The sequence below is a fragment of the Oncorhynchus kisutch genome, unplaced genomic scaffold (assembly GCF_002021735.2).
Source record: "Oncorhynchus kisutch isolate 150728-3 unplaced genomic scaffold, Okis_V2 scaffold1646, whole genome shotgun sequence".
Classification (NCBI taxonomy): Eukaryota; Metazoa; Chordata; class Actinopteri; order Salmoniformes; family Salmonidae; genus Oncorhynchus; species Oncorhynchus kisutch.
In genome coordinates, this window is record NW_022263591.1 from 18,475 (window position 1) to 39,210 (window position 20,736).

A 20,736-nucleotide genomic window follows, 5' to 3' on the forward strand; every position below is an offset into this window, starting at 1 on the left:
AGAGTGGCATGGTGGCCAAGCGGTAAGGTGTCGGTCTTGTAAACCGAAGATCATGGGTTCAAATCCCATCCGTGCCTTACTGAAAGATAGCTGGTACCATGGGAAGGTTCTTTCACTGGAGGACTTTGAAGAAAAAAAAGTTCTCAAAATGGCAACCCTGCTATTATATAGTAAGGGGATGTACCTCTACGGTAGAGCTAATACTTGAAATGCATGCGCTCTGAAGTTAATCCCCAAATTTTCTGATGAGTATATTTAGTTGTGAAATTAGCTTTTGCACAACTCTACTTTCCAGAATGTTGACATTTTAAGAAGGAAATAGATGTGCTAAGTCATCTGTTTTTGTAAACTGAAGCACATGGGTTCAATCCTGGGTTCAAGCCTTGTTCGACGTTTATGGAAGCTAGATGATATTATGGAAATGTACTTTCATTAGAACAGTGTAAAGAAAGGGTCAATTGTATTGATATGGCCACTACGACCTGTATGCTCTAGTCGGCTGGCCCTCGCTACATATTCGTCGCCAGACCCACTGGTTCCAGGTCATCTTTTTAGTCTATGCTAGGTAAAGCTCCGCCTTATCTCAGCTCACTGGTCACGATAACAACACCCACCCGTAGCACGCGTTCCAGCAGGTATATCTCACTGGTCATCCCCAAAGCCAACACCTCCTTTGGCCGCCTTTCCTTCCAGTTCTCTGCTGACAATGACTGGAACGAATTGCAAAAATCGCTGAAGCTGGAGACATATTTCCCTCACTAACTTTCAGTGTTGCCAACTTAGCGACTTAGTCGCTGTATTTAGCAAGTATTCAGACCCCTCTGAATACTTGCAGACATTTTCATTTTACTCACTTTTTGTCTCTTCCACAATGTTATTCCTCACTCCTACAGTGTCCATCACAATTACATGCACATGGACAATTATGCAAATTAGGTGATGACATCATTTAGCAACTTCTAGTGACTTTTAGGACAGCCAATAGCTACTTTCCTTACTGAGGTGTTGGCAACACTGCTAACTTTAAACATCGGCTATCTGAGCAGCTAACTGATCGCTGCAGCTGTACAAAGCCCATCTGTAAATAGCCCACCCAATCTACCTACCTCGTCCCCATATTGTTTTAATATACTTTCTGCTCTTTGCACACCAGTATTTCTACTTGCACATCATCATCTGCTCATCTATCACTCCAGTGTTAATTTGCTAAATTGTAAATACTTCGCTACTATGGCCTATTTATTGCCTTACCTCCATTTGCACGCACTGTATATAGACTTTCTTTTTTTTCTTCTATTGTGTTATTGACTGTTGTAGAGAAATGCTATTTCTTATGTAGGAGACCAAACTATTGTTAAGGGGGGGCTACCACTCAGAGTTGAGCCTGTGGGGTCCCCTACAGGATAGCTCCCGCATTACACTAATGGCCAAAACCAGCGCACACACACATGATCTCCGTTGTAGCTGAACGTTGAATGCCCGAAGAGGATTCTACGATGACGGACAGACAACTGAGCCAATGGCGGAAGACTACAGACTACACCCCAGCTGAACCAATCCAAAGATCCGATCTTCCAGAATCAACCTACTTTCTTTTCTATATAATAGTGGTGTACTGATTGTAACGGCCTCTTCTTCGTCTGCGCTTCCGTACGAACCAGCGGGAGAGCCGTAATTACGCTGTTCTAGATATCTTCACTCTGAATAAACTGTAGCTTGTCATACAATTTACCACCTTGTCTGAATCGATCCTTGACCGACTCGTCCGTCTACATATCCAATTGCTAACAGAAATGGTAGCAGAGGATGGTTTACTAACGATCCAGTCGAAGTGAGTTGATTTGGGTGTGGAGAAGGCGAGTTGGGGAAAGGACGATTCATTAAATAAATAAGAAAGACGGGTGAAGACTTTCGGGGGAGGGCAACAATTCTGCTCAACTCGGAAAACTGATTTCAAGGTGCACCAAAAAAAAATAAGGTAAGCAAAAGCCTGTTAAATCAAACTTTGCATATTGTCGAATAGTCTGTCCAAATTTTTATCAGTTTTTCCGAGTAAGTATGAATTCTTGTGTAAATTTATAATTTGCTGACGAGTCGAAATAACAGTGTACGTGAACATATGTAGTAACGAACCGGCGACGGCCGGTGTGATTTAAATCATTGATGAGATATCAGTAAGGGGATAGCTAATTACTATTCATTAACTCTGGCGCCGAGGGGACAAATTGTAATTTTGGGACCAGTGACCCGGTCAGCACAGTCTGCTAGCTTTCAATGATGAGTGATCACTGTTTTGTCTTTGATAGTTCCGATAGGGGTCGGGAATAGAGATCAGTAGGGGATAGCTAATTACTATTCATTAAATCTGCAGCCGAGGGGACAAATTGTAATTTTGGGACCCGTGACCCGGTGTGGTTCAGTCTGATAGAGATTCACCGATAGGGGTCGGACATGTGTAATAATTCTGATAGGGGTCAGCTCGATAGGGATCAGGAATAGAGATCAGTAGGGGATAGCTAATTACTATTCTTCAAATCTGGCGCCGAGGGGGATAAGTTGTAATTTTATCCTGTGGTCCGGTACGGCTTAGTCTGATAGAAATTCACTGATAAGGATCGGCTTTCAGGGGTCAGAGATATAACGTGCTGTTTTGTCTTGTTTTGTCTATTTGTAACTGTTTATGTTATGTTATGTTAAAATGCAATGTGGTTGTAATTGTTTCCATTAAGATTGTTGGTGGTTAGATAGAGGGAGAGAGAGAGAATTATAATAAGGGATATTGGATAAATCCGAAACTTCTATATTGTATGTACCTATGTTAATAGGTACATGTATAAATGTATAATCAGGAATGAAATGACTGATGTATAATTGAAATAATATCTGAATATAATATTTAAATATTGAGACTAAATAGTCGAATAGATCCCTTGGTTGTGCGCTCCATAATGCTATACAAACCCATGCGTTTTTCTCAACCTGAATATACGAAGGAGAAGCTCTGAGATAAGGCAGAGCACGAGCAATAGTGTCTCTTCGAATACCTCGTGGGCATTAATCAACGTCGGGCGAAGTATATGCTAACTATATTCAGATAGAAGGAGAGAATTTCGATTAAAACTACGATTAAATTCCGATTGAATTAAATTAAATTACGTTTAAAGCAAATTCACAATGGCGAACCCCAATACTCCAAAGCTGAGGTTTAATGAGTTCCTAGAACAAAAAATTGAATATAGATCAGGGGGACAGGAACAATGGAAGCCTATAAAGAAAGTTTGGGAGGGATTGAAGTTAAAATGGACACAAGCAGGTTATCTAGGGGGGTGGCCGCCAACAGGGGCCCAGCTGAAAACAATGGAATGTGAGTTGAGAGGGACGTAGCAGGAGGCCAGAGACAAGGAAGTTGAAAGAAATAAAAGCCATGTATTTAAGAACCAAGGGACCAAACAGAGAATGAACAGAAGGCGGGGCCATTGCGTCTCCCACTGGTCTGCTTACTGGCGTAAATGAAGATTTGTAAGAATCAAATCCTGTGCATGAAACACGCTTGATATTCAGTCGGGGACTAATATCGATATGAATGAGGTCGGAGACAAAGCGAGTGTGGTACATGAGGTGTTTCAGTTGGAGCTGGAACCGGTGAGAATGTTGAAAAAGTCGCAGGCTTGCTGATGAGAGTTATATCATAGAATATTGAGGGGGGTGCATGACTGTTGGAAAGAGTGTTAAACTCTATTAACGCAAAATTCTTTTTGCGGATTTATATTATGAGGTTTGAACTATACTAATGTTGTAGAATTACATAATCAACATCTGAACATACTTACGTTAAACATTAATTGAGCCACTGAGTAATAGATAAGCTGTACACTAGGTACGGGGCGAAGGGTGTGGTCGATGTAAGACGGGAGTGGTGTTCTAACCAAATTATTTAGTTATTTTAATTCATTTACACAAGTACTTCCCGGGTATTGATTTTGGTTTGATTGTTCAGATAACATCATTGAAATTAAACAGGAGGTCAAGGTATACTAACATTAGAATCTGTTTTCATTATGGAGAACAATGAAAGGCCCGCAGAGTGGATTGCAGGCTGAGGTTTTTATGTTAAAGGGACAGTGCACATTTATCACAGTTGTGTGTGTCTGTCTAATGGCTGGGTATTTAAGAAGTATTTTGGGGAGAAAATTTGCAGAAACACGAATAAGACATGAAACATCGAGACAAATTATTTGAGTTTGAGGGGATTATCATAATTATTAGGTTTTGTTTTTGTAGTAAATGTTTGGGTTAAGGGGATTTCCATGTTCCCAGAGACATGATATTTTAAAGAGGCACGCTCACATATGGAACCTTTATGAGTTTTTTATTTTATGAGTTTTAATTACACAAGTAATTTTTATTTTATTTTAAGGATAAAGGGTTCTTTAATATGTCTAATATGGTATGGAACACGAATGTGGGGGGATGGTGTAACCCGTGACCGGATTTCATGGCTCTCTCGGGTGGTCTGATCAGCCACAAGGGGGTGCCATTTGAATAATACATTTGTGGTCATGGGTAATACTGCTTAAAAAAAATAAAAAAAAATAAAAAAATAAATTGAATTTCTTTTTTAAGGTAACTTAATTATAGTGGAGTTTACTTAACCTATATAAAGACTTTAGTAATTGCCACCATAGACATGTTTTTCTAAAAATAAAAATCCATGAGTTTAGATAAAGCCAAACAGTGAGACATTTAGTTAAAATGTGGTAACATGGGAAAAGGCAGACAGATGAGCCCTCCCCCGCACTGCAGAGACCTTGACGGTTGGAGAGCAGAGAGGAGAAGTTTTAGAAGGGAGCCAGGACGAGCAAGGATAACGGAGTGTGTAGATAACAGTCACTGAGTGGAGACAAAAGGGAGAATTGGACATGTGGAAAATTAAAGGGGCGCTCCTACATGATAATGTCAGAACAGACGGATAATATACTAATCTTACCTAAGTCATTATTTAGAGTAGGTAAAGTTGTTACCTGGGCAAAGCCAGGTATCAAAAGGGATAGGTAAATTGTGGTCTAGGATAGGATGGGGCCTATTGGATAAGAAACTAATATTTTTTTAAATGTAGTTAACAAATGGGCATAGAAGTTAAAGATAGAATCAGATAAAACATGAGAAACTGTTTGTTAACCAAGCCTGTATGTCCAGCATTTTATGCATTATAGGTGAACTGCAGGTGAAGTCACTCAATCCAGTCCCAGAGGCTTGTTGGGGGGACCATACCAAGGTCTCCTGGTGACAGCTAGCTGAAAGAGCTACCCGGATTCATATCGCACGGCGGGAGGGTAAGACACACTGACACTATCGAACAATAAACAGTGTTCGAGAGGAGAACTGGAATTAACAGAATTCCGGGGGCCATCTCTCGAATGAAGAAAATCCTCCCTGTCCTGTCACCCCTGTTTTTGTTCATAGAAGTGAAGATGTGTCTGGCTCTTGCTAAGTGATGTGTTCTCGGGGAAAGGGTGGGGCTTCACATGGAAGCTGTTTGTCTGAGCGGTCTTATCGTGGGTGACATCCCAAATAACACAGCTCCGGATGAATCAGTACCTGAAGCCTCAGCTGGTTTGACCACCCTGGCTCACGGGTTGACAGAAAACACTGGGGTGGATACTTCTCTGATTAATTGGGTTTGATAGTATGTTTAGAAAATGGGGAAAATATTATGATCACTGTATTATGGGCTACATTCACCTGTGTGACTGTTTTAGTTTTATGGGGCTGTTGTCTAACTCCCTGTCTATGAGGCCTTATTTCCAGGACTCTGGAGAAATCGATGGAAATAGATGGTGATGTACCAGCGGATTCCAGGTTCTGACCCGTGGAATGCTGAATGTATGTCTACAGAACAAGTGGACGAAAATTATAAATGAAATTATATTAAATTGGGAGGGTGTCCGTATGGGGATTACAGGATAACCGACTTGGGACAGTTCTGGGATTGGAAGAGAGGGTATCCTTATAGCATAGGGGATCCCACAAAGGTGGATAGGCTTTTCATGATATGGGAAAACCTGGGAGCACTGTTGAACTTTGTAAAGGTGATGAAATCTTGCTAACCATCAAAACTATTAAGCTCTCTGATGCAGGCACTTACACCCTCGGACTACAAAGGACCGGGACAGACACGATGGGTGTGTTTTCTATTAAGGTGCTGCCAAAACCAGAGGTCCCAGATGAACCAGGGCCAGACACACTCCTCTACCACCCCTGGACCGAACCTGCCACCACTGTGTTAAAAATCCCATTCAGGTAATTAATGTTAGACTATTCAGCTATTGATCAATTAGGCACTGAGACTGGTGTTATTGGTAGGGACAATTTGTGGCTTTCTTATATGAGGTATACAGTTAAGACCCTGAAAAGAAAGGACTACATGAGTTACATGAAACATTGGTCATGATGGACCTGTTCTGGCTACACACCCATTTGCTATAGGAGAAGGAGAGGGGTGGTTGTGTATTCTGAGAGGTTTATACCTGGTTGAGGCCAATTCAACTCTCTGTTCCTCTTTGAGCCTTGTGTTTCCTACAGTACCTCCTCATCGGGCCCCTTGGGGTGTTGAGGCATATGGGGGCAATTACAGTTGCATCACGGGTACAGGTAATGGCATTGATTATGGGAGATTGCCTGAAGCTGATTGCAGTAGTAACATAACCATTAATTCCACTTGGCCAGTTACAGGCCTAAACCAAACTAGTGGTCTGGCTGATGTGTGGTGGATCTGTGGACCCAAAAGAGTGCTGAGACCCATTCTTAGAGGAGACTGGCAAGGTACGTGTGCTCTGACCAGTTTGATAATTCCACTGACCATTGTTGATGTTACTGCTGAACAGTTGTTGGGTTCTGTATCCAGGGGACCTGAAAACATTCCATCCCATGGGAGACATAGAAGTAGTGCTCCATGGACAGAGGATGTAGTTGACATACACACTAACCTGTTGGGAGTGCCGGTGGGGGTTCCTCATGAGCTTCAGGCCTTGGGCAGGAATGATGGATTATAGGTCCAGCCATAGTGGATGCAAGACAGACTGCATGGATTCATTACATCTACTATGATCAACAGCGTTTTGTTAATTACCCCCGTGATGCACTCACTGGTATGTCTGAACAGTTTGAGGCCACATCTAGGGTTGCCAGACAGAATAGACTTGCTTTGGATATGCTTCTTGCCAGTCAGGGGGGCGTATGCAAGATGTTCGGTGAACAATGTTGCACGTACATTCCTAATAACACCAGTCCAGATGGTAGTATATCTAAGGCCCTTAGTGGGCTTGATGCACTATCTGCTGAGATGAGGACCATGGCGGGGGTGGAGGAGTCTGGCCTGTTCTCTTGAGTGGGAGCCTGGTTTTGGTAAGTACACTAGAATGGTGGTTACTGGATTTCTGACCCTAATTTTTGTTATTTGACGTGTTGTGCTGCTTGCATCATACCGTGTTTTAAGAAGTCTGTTACAGATGTGGTGAAGGCTTCAGGCATGATGATGCCCTTGCTTGATGCTCCAGTTGGAGATGCTGATACTGAAGCATGCTTTCAGGGGAGGATGAGACTGACTGAGGATGACCCATGGTATGCTGTGGGCGAGGTAGTAGAATAAATCTTACACCACCACAGTTCCTTGTTATACATCTTTATGATGGGTTTTCTTTCCAGTATGTTTGTTCTCCCTGTTGTGAAGGTTTTGAGTCCCTGGGTGGCATGAAGCCCAACTGGTGCAGGATAGGAGTAGCTGAGAGGACCAGATGGTTTATAATAATGCTTTGCTTATGCTTTACTCTGTTTTCCATGACCAAAGTTTTATCCGGTATCTTACATGTCAATAAACAATAAAGTGTTATCCTGTTTTTGCTAAGTGACACCCTTGTGGGTGTCAAAAGGGGGACTTAAATTTCACACAATTTTTTTTTTAATGTGCTGTTTTTGAATGAGCTGTTCTCTTTTGACATGAAGGTATTTTAAACTCTGTGACTGTTATATGATTCATTGCTGAATTTTTGTTCACACCCTGGGGGGTGTGAAAAAGAGGGATTATTGGTTCCTGTGTTTTACATTATAGCCATTACCATATATATGATTGAATATTATCTGCTGTTGGCTTGTGTTGATGTATGCAAGTGTTATGCAACATAGCTGACTTGAAACATTGTTAAAAGTGTCAGGGCCAGGGGACTTTCTCATGCTGGAAAAATACAGAAGGGAGGGCACATTCAGAGCGTGGGGTTGCGAGAACAAGCGTTTTTTGTTGTTGTTAGATAACAGGAGCCAGGTGCGTGATAACGGTATGGAGCATGAGCGCCTGGCTGCAACTTCTCTTATGACATTCCAGAATCGCATTGCAGTAGATATGCTACTGGCGGAGAAAGGTGGAGCTTGTACTATGTTTGGTGAACAGTGTTGCACTTTCATCCCTAATAACGCAGCCTCCGATGGTAGCTTGACCATGGCCCTAGAAGGTTTGAGGACGCTTAATGGTAAAATGAAATCTCATTCTGGGATGGATACCTCGATGTGGGGACTCCTGGATGAGTGCGTTTGGTAAATATAAAACCCTGGTGTCCTCCATTTTGGTATCCATTTCGGTGTTCGCTGCCATTTTAGTTCTCTGTGGATGCTGTTGCATTCCATGCATCCGTTCCCTTGCCACTAGGGTTATCTCTAAAGCCATTGACCCTTCCTCCCCTTCCCAGATGTTTCCTCTGCTGGATAAAGACCTACTTGAATTCGAGGCCTATTAGATTTACATTATATCTGCTGTTGCCTTATGGGGATGTATGTATGTGTTATGCAAGTGGATCATTCCGCCTGACTTGCCTAGTCTAAGTCACATCTCTTTGGAGATGTGAAGAGAGGGAATCACAACTTTTTCCTGCGGGAAAAAAGTTGGCTTATGTAGACAAGCATTTACTTTTATTTTGAGCTGTTCTCCGCTCGGTAAAATGAGGGTTGTAAGTTCCTAGGTGGCTGGTAGCCAACTTAGTACATAGTGGGATTGAATGGAGAACATGATGTAATACATATATATCTATTTCTGTTTAAAACCGTGCCTTATTTCATAGTCCCATTGGGAGAAGTTTCTCTTTGTGTCTGGATCCAGTTAGGTTGTGTCACGTCTCTGGTGAGACGTGAAGAGAGGGTTTTGTAGAGAAATGCTAATTCTTATGTAGGTGACCAAACTATTGTTGATAAGGGGGCTACCACTCAGAGTTGAGCCTGTGGGGTCCCCTACAGGATAGCTCCCGCATTACACTAATGGCCAAAACCAGCGCACACACACATGATCTCCGTTGTAGCTGAACGTTGAATGCCCGAAGAGGATTCTACGATGACGGACAGACAACTGAGCCAATGGCGGAAGACTACAGACTACACCCCAGATGAACCAATCCAAAGATCCGATCTTCCAGAATCAACCTACATTCTTTCCTATATAATAGTGGTGTACTGATTGTAACGGTCCTCTTCTTCGTCTGCGCTTCCGTACGAACCAGCGGGAGAGCCGTAATTACGCTGTTCTAGATATCTTCACTCTGAATAAACTGTAGCTTGTCATACAATTTACCACCTTGTCTGAATCGATCCTTGACCGACTCGTCCGTCTACATATCCAATTGCTAACACTGTACGCTTGTTTATTCCATCTGTAACTCTGTGTTGTTGTTTGTGTTGCGCTGCTTTGCTTTATCTTGGCCAGGTCGCAGTTGAATATGAAAACTTGTTCTCAACTAGCTTACCTGACTAATTATAGGTGAAATTTTAAAAAAATAAGAAAAAACAATTTCTCTCTCAGAAAGGGGATGTAGCTCAGTGGTAGAGCGCATGCTTTGCATGTATGAGGTCCTGGGTTCAATCCCCAGCTTCTCCATTAAATCTTTTGCAATGGCCCATCTCCTACTTTCCAGGATATTGAAATTCTCAGCAGGAAACTGAGACGTGCTAAATAATTTGCTCTTGTAATCTGAAGAACATGTGTTCAATCCCTGTTCGTACATTTATGTAACAGAAGTGGCATGGTTGCCAACTTCAATTGCATCATTTTCAAAAACTGAAGTTCATGGGTTAGATGACTGTCCATACTTGCTTGTATTTAGAATTGCTGCTATCATTTCATTGTAGTTTCAATGGAGTGGTGTATATAAAAAGTACATTGTATTAATATTGCATTTTATCTGCAAATAAAATTGTATCGAAGCTCAGAGGGGGAGTGCATGCTATTTTAGTACTTGGTTCAATCCCAAGGTTCTCCACTGAGTATTTGTGTGCCAAATTCACATTACACAACTCCTACTTTCCAGAATGTTGAAATTCTCACAGGAAACAGAGATGTTATTTGTGTGCCAAATTCACATTACACAACTACTACTTTCCAGAATATTGATAAATATCTTGCAGCATAGAGTGGCATGGTGGCCAAGCGGTAAGGTGTCGTTCTTGTAAACCGAAGATCATGGGTTCAAATCCCATCCGTGCCTTACTGAAAGATAGCTGGTACCATGGGAAGGTTCTTTCACTGGAGGACTTTGAAGAAAAAAAAAGTTCTCAAAATGGCAACCCTGCTATTATATAGTAAGGGGATGTACCTCTACGGTAGAGCTAATACTTGAAATGCATGCGCTCTGAAGTTAATCCCCAAATTTTCTGATGAGTATATTTAGTTGTGAAATTAGCTTTTGCACAACTCTACTTTCCAGAATGTTGACATTTTAAGAAGGAAATAGATGTGCTAAGTCATCTGTTTTTGTAAACTGAAGCACATGGGTTCAATCCTGGGTTCAAGCCTTGTTCGACGTTTATGGAAACTAGATGATATTATGGAAATGTACTTTCATTAGAACAGTGTAAAGAAAGGGTCAATTGTATTGATATGGCCACTACGACCTGTATGCTCTAGTCGGCTGGCCCTCGCTACATATTCGTCGCCAGACCCACTGGTTCCAGGTCATCTTTTTAGTCTATGCTAGGTAAAGCTCCGCCTTATCTCAGCTCACTGGTCACGATAACAACACCCACCCGTAGCACGCGTTCCAGCAGGTATATCTCACTGGTCATCCCCAAAGCCAACACCTCCTTTGGCCGCCTTTCCTTCCAGTTTTCTGCTGACAATGACTGGAACGAATTGCAAAAATCGCTGAAGCTGGAGACATATTTCCCTCACTAACTTTCAGTGTTGCCAACTTAGCGACTTAGTCGCTGTATTTAGCAAGTATTCAGACCCCTCTGAATACTTGCAGACATTTTCATTTTACTCACTTTTTGTCTCTTCCACAATGTTATTCCTCACTCCTACAGTGTCCATCACAATTACATGCACATGGACAATTATGCAAATTAGGTGATGACATAATTTAGCAACTTCTAGTGACTTTTAGGACAGCCAATAGCTACTTTCCTTACTGAGGTGTTGGCAACACTGCTAACTTTAAACATCGGCTATCTGAGCAGCTAACTGATCGCTGCAGCTGTACAAAGCCCATCTGTAAATAGCCCACCCAATCTACCTACCTCGTCCCCATATTGTTTTAATATACTTTCTGCTCTTTGCACACCAGTATTTCTACTTGCACATCATCATCTGCTCATCTATCACTCCAGTGTTAATTTGCTAAATTGTAAATACTTCGCTACTATGGCCTATTTATTGCCTTACCTCCATTTGCACGCACTGTATATAGACTTTCTTTTTTTTCTTCTATTGTGTTATTGACTGTACGCTTGTTTATTCCATCTGTAACTCTGTGTTGTTGTTTGTGTTGCGCTGCTTTGCTTTATCTTGGCCAGGTCGCAGTTGAATATGAAAACTTGTTCTCAACTAGCTTACCTGACTAATTATAGGTAAATTTAAAAATATAAGAAAAAACAATTTCTTTCCCAGAAAGGGGATGTAGCTCAGTGGTAGAGCGCATGCTTCGCATGTATGAGGTCCTGGGTTCAATCCCCAGCTTCTCCATTAAAGCTTTTGCAATGGCCCATCTCCTACTTTCCAGGATATTGAAATTCTCAGCAGGAAACAGAGACGTGCTAAATAATTTGCTCTTGTAATCTGAAGAACATGTGTTCATTCCCTGTTCGTACATTTATGTAACAGAAGTGGCATGGTTGCCAACTTGAATTGCATCATTTTCAAAAACTGAAGTTCATGGGTTAGATGACTGTCCATACTTGCTTGTATTTAGAATTGCTGCTATCATTTCATTGTAGTTTCAATGGAGTGGTGTATATAAAAAGTACATTGTATTAATATTGCATTTTATCTGCAAATAAAATTGTATCGAAGCTCAGAGGGGGAGTGCATGCTATTTTAGTACTTGGTTCAATCCCAAGGTTCTCCACTGAGTATTTGTGTGCCAAATTCACATTACACAACTCCTACTTTCCAGAATGTTGAAATTCTCACAGGAAACAGAGATGTTATTTGTGTGCCAAATTCACATTACACAACTACTACTTTCCAGAATATTGATAAATATCTTGCAGCATAGAGTGGCATGGTGGCCAAGCGGTAAGGTGTCGGTCTTGTAAACCGAAGATCATGGGTTCAAATCCCATCTGTGCCTTACTGAAAGATAGCTGTTACCATGGGAAGGTTCTTTCACAGGAGGACTTTGAAGAAAAAAAAAGTTCTCAAAATGGCAACCCTGCTATTATATAGTAAGGGGATGTACCTCTACGGTAGAGCTAATACTTGAAATGCATCCGCTCTGAAGTTAATCCCCAAATTTTCTGATGAGTATATTTAGTTGTGAAATTAGCTTTTGCACAACTCTACTTTCCAGAATGTTGACATTTTAAGAAGGAAATAGATGTGCTAAGTCATCTGTTTTTGTAAACTGAAGCACATGGGTTCAATCCTGGGTTCAAGCCTTGTTCGACGTTTATGGAAGCTAGATGATATTATGGAAATGTACTTTCATTAGAACAGTGTAAAGAAAGGGTCAATTGTATTGATATGGCCACTACGACCTGTATGCTCTAGTCGGCTGGCCCTCGCTACATATTCGTCGCCAGACCCACTGGTTCCAGGTCATCTTTTTAGTCTATGCTAGGTAAAGCTCCGCCTTATCTCAGCTCACTGGTCACGATAACAACACCCACCCGTAGCACGCGTTCCAGCAGGTATATCTCACTGGTCATCCCCAAAGCCAACACCTCCTTTGGCCGCCTTTCCTTCCAGTTCTCTGCTGACAATGACTGGAACGAATTGCAAAAATCGCTGAAGCTGGAGACATATTTCCCTCACTAACTTTCAGTGTTGCCAACTTAGCGACTTAGTCGCTGTATTTAGCAAGTATTCAGACCCCTCTGAATACTTGCAGACATTTTCATTTTACTCACTTTTTGTCTCTTCCACAATGTTATTCCTCACTCCTACAGTGTCCATCACAATTACATGCACATAGACAATTATGCAAATTAGGTGATGACATCATTTAGCAACTTCTAGTGACTTTTAGGACAGCCAATAGCTACTTTCCTTACTGAGGTGTTGGCAACACTGCTAACTTTAAACATCGGCTATCTGAGCAGCTAACTGATCGCTGCAGCTGTACAAAGCCCATCTGTAAATAGCCCACCCAATCTACCTACCTCGTCCCCATATTGTTTTAATATACTTTCTGCTCTTTGCACACCAGTATTTCTACTTGCACATCATCATCTGCTCATCTATCACTCCAGTGTTAATTTGCTAAATTGTAAATACTTCGCTACTATGGCCTATTTATTGCCTTACCTCCATTTGCACGCACTGTATATAGACTTTCTTTTTTTTCTTCTATTGTGTTATTGACTGTACGCTTGTTTATTCCATCTGTAACTCTGTGTTGTTGTTTGTGTTGCGCTGCTTTGCTTTATCTTGGCCAGGTCGCAGTTGAATATGAAAACTTGTTCTCAACTAGCTTACCTGACTAATTATAGGTGAAATTTAAAAATATAAGAAAAAACAATTTCTTTCCCAGAAAGGGGATGTAGCTCAGTGGTAGAGCGCATGCTTCGCATGTATGAGGTCCTGGGTTCAATCCCCAGCTTCTCCATTAAAGCTTTTGCAATGGCCCATCTCCTACTTTCCAGGATATTGAAATTCTCAGCAGGAAACAGAGACGTGCTAAATAATTTGCTCTTGTAATCTGAAGAACATGTGTTCATTCCCTGTTCGTACATTTATGTAACAGAAGTGGCATGGTTGCCAACTTCAATTGCATCATTTTCAAAAACTGAAGTTCATGGGTTAGATGACTGTCCATACTTGCTTGTATTTAGAATTGCTGCTATCATTTCATTGTAGTTTCAATGGAGTGGTGTATATAAAAAGTACATTGTATTAATATTGCATTTTATCTGCAAATAAAATTGTATCGAAGCTCAGAGGGGGAGTGCATGCTATTTTAGTACTTGGTTCAATCCCAAGGTTCTCCACTGAGTATTTGTGTGCCAAATTCACATTACACAACTCCTACTTTCCAGAATGTTGAAATTCTCACAGGAAACAGAGATGTTATTTGTGTGCCAAATTCACATTACACAACTACTACTTTCCAGAATATTGATAAATATCTTGCAGCATAGAGTGGCATGGTGGCCAAGCGGTAAGGTGTCGGTCTTGTAAACCGAAGATCATGGGTTCAAATCCCATCTGTGCCTTACTGAAAGATAGCTGGTACCATGGGAAGGTTCTTTCACTGGAGGACTTTGAAGAAAAAAAAAGTTCTCAAAATGGCAACCCTGCTATTATATAGTAAGGGGATGTACCTCTACGGTAGAGCTAATACTTGAAATGCATGCCGCTCTGAAGTTAATCCCCAAATTTTCTGATGAGTATATTTAGTTGTGAAATTAGCTTTTGCACAACTCTACTTTCCAGAATGTTGACATTTTAAGAAGGAAATAGATGTGCTAAGTCATCTGTTTTTGTAAACTGAAGCACATGGGTTCAATCCTGGGTTCAAGCCTTGTTCGACGTTTATGGAAGCTAGATGATATTATGGAAATGTACTTTCATTAGAACAGTGTAAAGAAAGGGTCAATTGTATTGATATGGCCACTACGACCTGTATGCTCTAGTCGGCTGGCCCTCGCTACATATTCGTCGCCAGACCCACTGGTTCCAGGTCATCTTTTTAGTCTATGCTAGGTAAAGCTCCGCCTTATCTCAGCTCACTGGTCACGATAACAACACCCACCCGTAGCACGCGTTCCAGCAGGTATATCTCACTGGTCATCCCCAAAGCCAACACCTCCTTTGGCCGCCTTTCCTTCCAGTTCTCTGCTGACAATGACTGGAACGAATTGCAAAAATCGCTGAAGCTGGAGACATATTTCCCTCACTAACTTTCAGTGTTGCCAACTTAGCGACTTAGTCGCTGTATTTAGCAAGTATTCAGACCCCTCTGAATACTTGCAGACATTTTCATTTTACTCACTTTTTGTCTCTTCCACAATGTTATTCCTCACTCCTACAGTGTCCATCACAATTACATGCACATGGACAATTATGCAAATTAGGTGATGACATCATTTAGCAACTTCTAGTGACTTTTAGGACAGCCAATAGCTACTTTCCTTACTGAGGTGTTGGCAACACTGCTAACTTTAAACATCGGCTATCTGAGCAGCTAACTGATCGCTGCAGCTGTACAAAGCCCATCTGTAAATAGCCCACCCAATCTACCTACCTCGTCCCCATATTGTTTTAATATACTTTCTGCTCTTTGCACACCAGTATTTCTACTTGCACATCATCATCTGCTCATCTATCACTCCAGTGTTAATTTGCTAAATTGTAAATACTTCGCTACTATGGCCTATTTATTGCCTTACCTCCATTTGCACGCACTGTATATAGACTTTCTTTTTTTTCTTCTATTGTGTTATTGACTGTACGCTTGTTTATTCCATCTGTAACTCTGTGTTGTTGTTTGTGTTGCGCTGCTTTGCTTTATCTTGGCCAGGTCGCAGTTGAATATGAAAACTTGTTCTCAACTAGCTTACCTGACTAATTATAGGTGAAATTTAAAAATATAAGAAAAAACAATTTCTTTCCCAGAAAGGGGATGTAGCTCAGTGGTAGAGCGCATGCTTCGCATGTATGAGGTCCTGGGTTCAATCCCCAGCTTCTCCATTAAAGCTTTTGCAATGGCCCATCTCCTACTTTCCAGGATATTGAAATTCTCAGCAGGAAACAGAGACGTGCTAAATAATTTGCTCTTGTAATCTGAAGAACATGTGTTCATTCCCTGTTCGTACATTTATGTAACAGAAGTGGCATGGTTGCCAACTTCAATTGCATCATTTTCAAAAACTGAAGTTCATGGGTTAGATGACTGTCCATACTTGCTTGTATTTAGAATTGCTGCTATCATTTCATTGTAGTTTCAATGGAGTGGTGTATATAAAAAGTACATTGTATTAATATTGCATTTTATCTGCAAATAAAATTGTATCGAAGCTCAGAGGGGGAGTGCATGCTATTTTAGTACTTGGTTCAATCCCAAGGTTCTCCACTGAGTATTTGTGTGCCAAATTCACATTACACAACTCCTACTTTCCAGAATGTTGAAATTCTCACAGGAAACAGAGATGTTATTTGTGTGCCAAATTCACATTACACAACTACTACTTTCCAGAATATTGATAAATATCTTGCAGCATAGAGTGGCATGGTGGCCAAGCGGTAAGGTGTCGGTCTTGTAAACCGAAGATCATGGGTTCAAATCCCATCCGTGCCTTACTGAAAGATAGCTGGTACCATGGGAAGGTTCTTTCACTGGAGGACTTTGAAGAAAATTTTTTTTTCTCAAAATGGCAACCCTGCTATTATATAGTAAGGGGATGTACCTCTACGGTAGAGCTAATACTTGAAATGCATGCGCTCTGAAGTTAATCCCCAAATTTTCTGATGAGTATATTTAGTTGTGAAATTAGCTTTTGCACAACTCTACTTTCCAGAATGTTGACATTTTAAGAAGGAAATAGATGTGCTAAGTCATCTGTTTTTGTAAACTGAAGCACATGGGTTCAATCCTGGGTTCAAGCCTTGTTCGACGTTTATGGAAGCTAGATGATATTATGGAAATGTACTTTCATTAGAACAGTGTAAAGAAAGGGTCAATTGTATTGATATGGCCACTACGACCTGTATGCTCTAGTCGGCTGGCCCTCGCTACATATTCGTCGCCAGACCCACTGGTTCCAGGTCATCTTTTTAGTCTATGCTAGGTAAAGCTCCGCCTTATCTCAGCTCACTGGTCACGATAACAACACCCACCCGTAGCACGCGTTCCAGCAGGTATATCTCACTGGTCATCCCCAAAGCCAACACCTCCTTTGGCCGCCTTTCCTTCCAGTTTTCTGCTGACAATGACTGGAACGAATTGCAAAAATCGCTGAAGCTGGAGACATATTTCCCTCACTAACTTTCAGTGTTGCCAACTTAGCGACTTAGTCGCTGTATTTAGCAAGTATTCAGACCCCTCTGAATACTTGCAGACATTTTCATTTTACTCACTTTTTGTCTCTTCCACAATGTTATTCCTCACTCCTACAGTGTCCATCACAATTACATGCACATGGACAATTATGCAAATTAGGTGATGACATCATTTAGCAACTTCTAGTGACTTTTAGGACAGCCAATAGCTACTTTCCTTACTGAGGTGTTGGCAACACTGCTAACTTTAAACATCGGCTATCTGAGCAGCTAACTGATCGCTGCAGCTGTACAAAGCCCATCTGTAAATAGCCCACCCAATCTACCTACCTCGTCCCCATATTGTTTTAATATACTTTCTGCTCTTTGCACACCAGTATTTCTACTTGCACATCATCATCTGCTCATCTATCACTCCAGTGTTAATTTGCTAAATTGTAAATACTTCGCTACTATGGCCTATTTATTGCCTTACCTTCATTTGCACGCACTGTATATAGACTTTCTTTTTTTTCTTCTATTGTGTTATTGACTGTACGCTTGTTTATTCCATCTGTAACTCTGTGTTGTTGTTTGTGTTGCGCTGCTTTGCTTTATCTTGGCCAGGTCGCAGTTGAATATGAAAACTTGTTCTCAACTAGCTTACCTGACTAATTATAGGTGAAATTTAAAAAAACAAGAAAAAAAATGTCTTTCCCAGAAAGGGGATGTAGCTCAGTGGTAGAGCGCATGCTTTGCATGTATGAGGTCCTTGGTTCAATCCCCAGCTTCTCCATTAAAGCTTTTGCAATGGCCCATCTCCTACTTTCCAGGATATTGAAATTCTCAGCAGGAAACTGAGACGTGCTAAATAATTTGCTCTTGTAATCTGAAGAACATGTGTTCAATCCCTGTTCGTACATTTATGTAACAGAAGTGGCATGGTTGCCAACTTCAATTGCATCATTTTCAAAAACTGAAGTTCATGGGTTAGATGACTGTCCATACTTGCTTGTATTTAGAATTGCTGCTATCATTTCATTGTAGTTTCAATGGAGTGGTGTATATAAAAAGTACATTGTATTAATATTGCATTTTATCTGCAAATAAAATTGGATCGAAGCTCAGAGGGGGAGTGCATGCTATTTTAGTACTTGGTTCAATCCCAAGGTTCTCCACTGAGTATTTGTGTGCCAAATTCACATTACACAACTCCTACTTTCCAGAATGTTGAAATTCTCACAGGAAACAGAGATGTTATTTGTGTGCCAAATTCACATTACACAACTACTACTTTCCAGAATATTGATAAATATCTTGCAGCATAGAGTGGCATGGTGGCCAAGCGGTAGGTGTCGGTCTTGTAAACCGAAGATCATGGGTTCAAATCCCATCCGTGCCTTACTGAAAGATAGCTGGTACCATGGGAAGGTTCTTTCACTGGAGGACTTTGAAGAATTTTTTTTTTCTCAAAATGGCAACCCTGCTATTATATAGTAAGGGGATGTGCCTCTACGGTAGAGCTAATACTTGAAATGCATTCACTCTGAAGTTAATCCCCACATTTTCTGATGAGTGTATTTAGTTGTGAAATTAGCTTTTGCACAACTCTACTTTCCAGAATGTTGACATTTTAAGAAGGAAATAGATGTGCTAAGTCAACTTGCATATCATCATAGACTAGGCCGAAACGTTAATCTTTAACCTTGCCTGAATAAAACAATGCATTTTTTATAGTGAGCAAGAGTTGGGCTTTTTCCTTTTCTATGATGATGATCAAATTTTTGGCTGCACCTCAACTCAACGTTGGTTGAGCACCCTCTGTTTTTTGTTGTCAAATAATACATATATTTTTTTATGTACAAAGTCAATTATTCAAAGCATTAAACTTGTGATGTTTCCCACTTATTTATACAACCTACTCCACACTTACAAAGTGAAAGTTTATAGAAATTCTGAAATTAAGTAATAAACAGAAGAAAAGCAGAATTGAGTTCAATTATAATGCAAATAATTTAATGGTCTATGGTTCAATCCCATTTCTGAAGGTCTGATGAATAATTAATATTGTTCTTCCTCTTCCTTGTGGCAGGCGCAGCAGCACACTGCCCTCCAAAGCCTGCAAAATAATCACCGGACTGCCCCTTTCCTAGCTCTGCATGGTGTGGGGTGACATCCGGGATGACCACAGCAACATCCTCTGGAAAGGGAAAAAAGAGGATCAGGATGTAAACTGTAGCTTCTTAACACTGGCCAGTTGAAAGGTTCTGCTAAGATGTCATGACAAACGGCACCTGTCAGAGTGCTCTCTAAGTGTTACTCACCTGCTTGGATGTCAGCTGGCAGAGTGTCGAAGACGGCCATTGTGAGAGTCCTTTCTTCAGGTGTGACATGCTCAATCGATCCTATTTATTTGTACTGAAATCTTTTTTTTTCTCTGCTGCTACTCGTGTTTTACAGAAACACGTTTGAGTGGGTTTTCTACAGTCTGGCGCATGTTGACACAATATGGAGAATGCATATGCTGCAAACCAGCACGACTATCACGCATCAACTATAGACGAGTTTCACTCACTACTGCAGTTTGGAGTTAGGTTGATGTTAGAGGCTACTGGAGGAAGTTATGGGGCATACTTGAACTCTGTAAGGGAACATGAACCTTTCTACTCCTGCAAATTGTGACTAATAACCCTAATCAAATTCTACGAGATGGGTTTTTGAATGCAGTACTGTATTTTCATTGAAATGGCAGATTTGTATGATTTCACACAAAAATGTATGTAATGCTTCCCACAAAGAAATTATTTTACTATTTTGTTTCAAAATGGTCCCTGTAGAGAAATGCTATTTCTTATGCAGGTGACCAACCTATTGCTAATACAGGGCTACAACTCAAAGTAAAGCCTGTGGGGTCCCCTACAGGATAGCTCCCGCATTACACTAACTGCCAAAACCAGCGCACACACATAATCTCCTTTGTAGCTGAACATTGTGTGCCCGAAGAGGATTCTACGATGACGGACAGACAACTGAGCCAATGGCGGAAGACTACAGACTACACCCCAGCTGAACCAATCCAAAGATCCGATCTTCCAGAATCAACCTACTTGTGTACTGATTGTAACGGTCTCTTTGCCTGCCGTTCCGTACGAACTAACGGGGGAGCCGTAATTACGCTGTTCTAGATATCTTCACTCTGAATAAACAGTCGCTTGTCATACAATTTACCACCTTGTCTGAATCGATCCTTGACCGACTCGCCCGTCTACATATCTAATTTCTAACAG

General features: G+C 41.0%; 11 non-coding genes across 11 annotated transcripts; all 11 read left to right on the top strand.

The window, feature by feature from the left end:
• Positions 1-5: 5 nt before the first annotated feature.
• trnat-ugu (transfer RNA threonine (anticodon UGU)) lies at positions 6-77 on the top strand. Its single transcript has one exon. It is a non-coding gene; the product is annotated as a tRNA-Thr (tRNA).
• Positions 78-9,841: 9,764 nt separating this feature from the next.
• trnaa-ugc (transfer RNA alanine (anticodon UGC)) lies at positions 9,842-9,913 on the top strand. Its single transcript has one exon. It is a non-coding gene; the product is annotated as a tRNA-Ala (tRNA).
• Positions 9,914-10,448: 535 nt separating this feature from the next.
• trnat-ugu (transfer RNA threonine (anticodon UGU)) lies at positions 10,449-10,520 on the top strand. The gene has a single exon. It is a non-coding gene; the product is annotated as a tRNA-Thr (tRNA).
• A 1,403-nt stretch (positions 10,521-11,923) lies between these two features.
• trnaa-cgc (transfer RNA alanine (anticodon CGC)) lies at positions 11,924-11,995 on the top strand. The gene has a single exon. It is a non-coding gene; the product is annotated as a tRNA-Ala (tRNA).
• Positions 11,996-12,530: 535 nt separating this feature from the next.
• Positions 12,531-12,602, top strand: trnat-ugu (transfer RNA threonine (anticodon UGU)). Its single transcript has one exon. It is a non-coding gene; the product is annotated as a tRNA-Thr (tRNA).
• A 1,404-nt stretch (positions 12,603-14,006) lies between these two features.
• Positions 14,007-14,078, top strand: trnaa-cgc (transfer RNA alanine (anticodon CGC)). Its single transcript has one exon. It is a non-coding gene; the product is annotated as a tRNA-Ala (tRNA).
• Positions 14,079-14,613: 535 nt separating this feature from the next.
• Positions 14,614-14,685, top strand: trnat-ugu (transfer RNA threonine (anticodon UGU)). Its single transcript has one exon. It is a non-coding gene; the product is annotated as a tRNA-Thr (tRNA).
• A 1,405-nt stretch (positions 14,686-16,090) lies between these two features.
• Positions 16,091-16,162, top strand: trnaa-cgc (transfer RNA alanine (anticodon CGC)). Its single transcript has one exon. It is a non-coding gene; the product is annotated as a tRNA-Ala (tRNA).
• Positions 16,163-16,697: 535 nt separating this feature from the next.
• Positions 16,698-16,769, top strand: trnat-ugu (transfer RNA threonine (anticodon UGU)). The gene has a single exon. It is a non-coding gene; the product is annotated as a tRNA-Thr (tRNA).
• A 1,404-nt stretch (positions 16,770-18,173) lies between these two features.
• trnaa-ugc (transfer RNA alanine (anticodon UGC)) lies at positions 18,174-18,245 on the top strand. The gene has a single exon. It is a non-coding gene; the product is annotated as a tRNA-Ala (tRNA).
• A 535-nt stretch (positions 18,246-18,780) lies between these two features.
• trnat-ugu (transfer RNA threonine (anticodon UGU)) lies at positions 18,781-18,851 on the top strand. Its single transcript has one exon. It is a non-coding gene; the product is annotated as a tRNA-Thr (tRNA).
• The last annotated feature ends 1,885 nt before the right edge of the window (positions 18,852-20,736 follow it).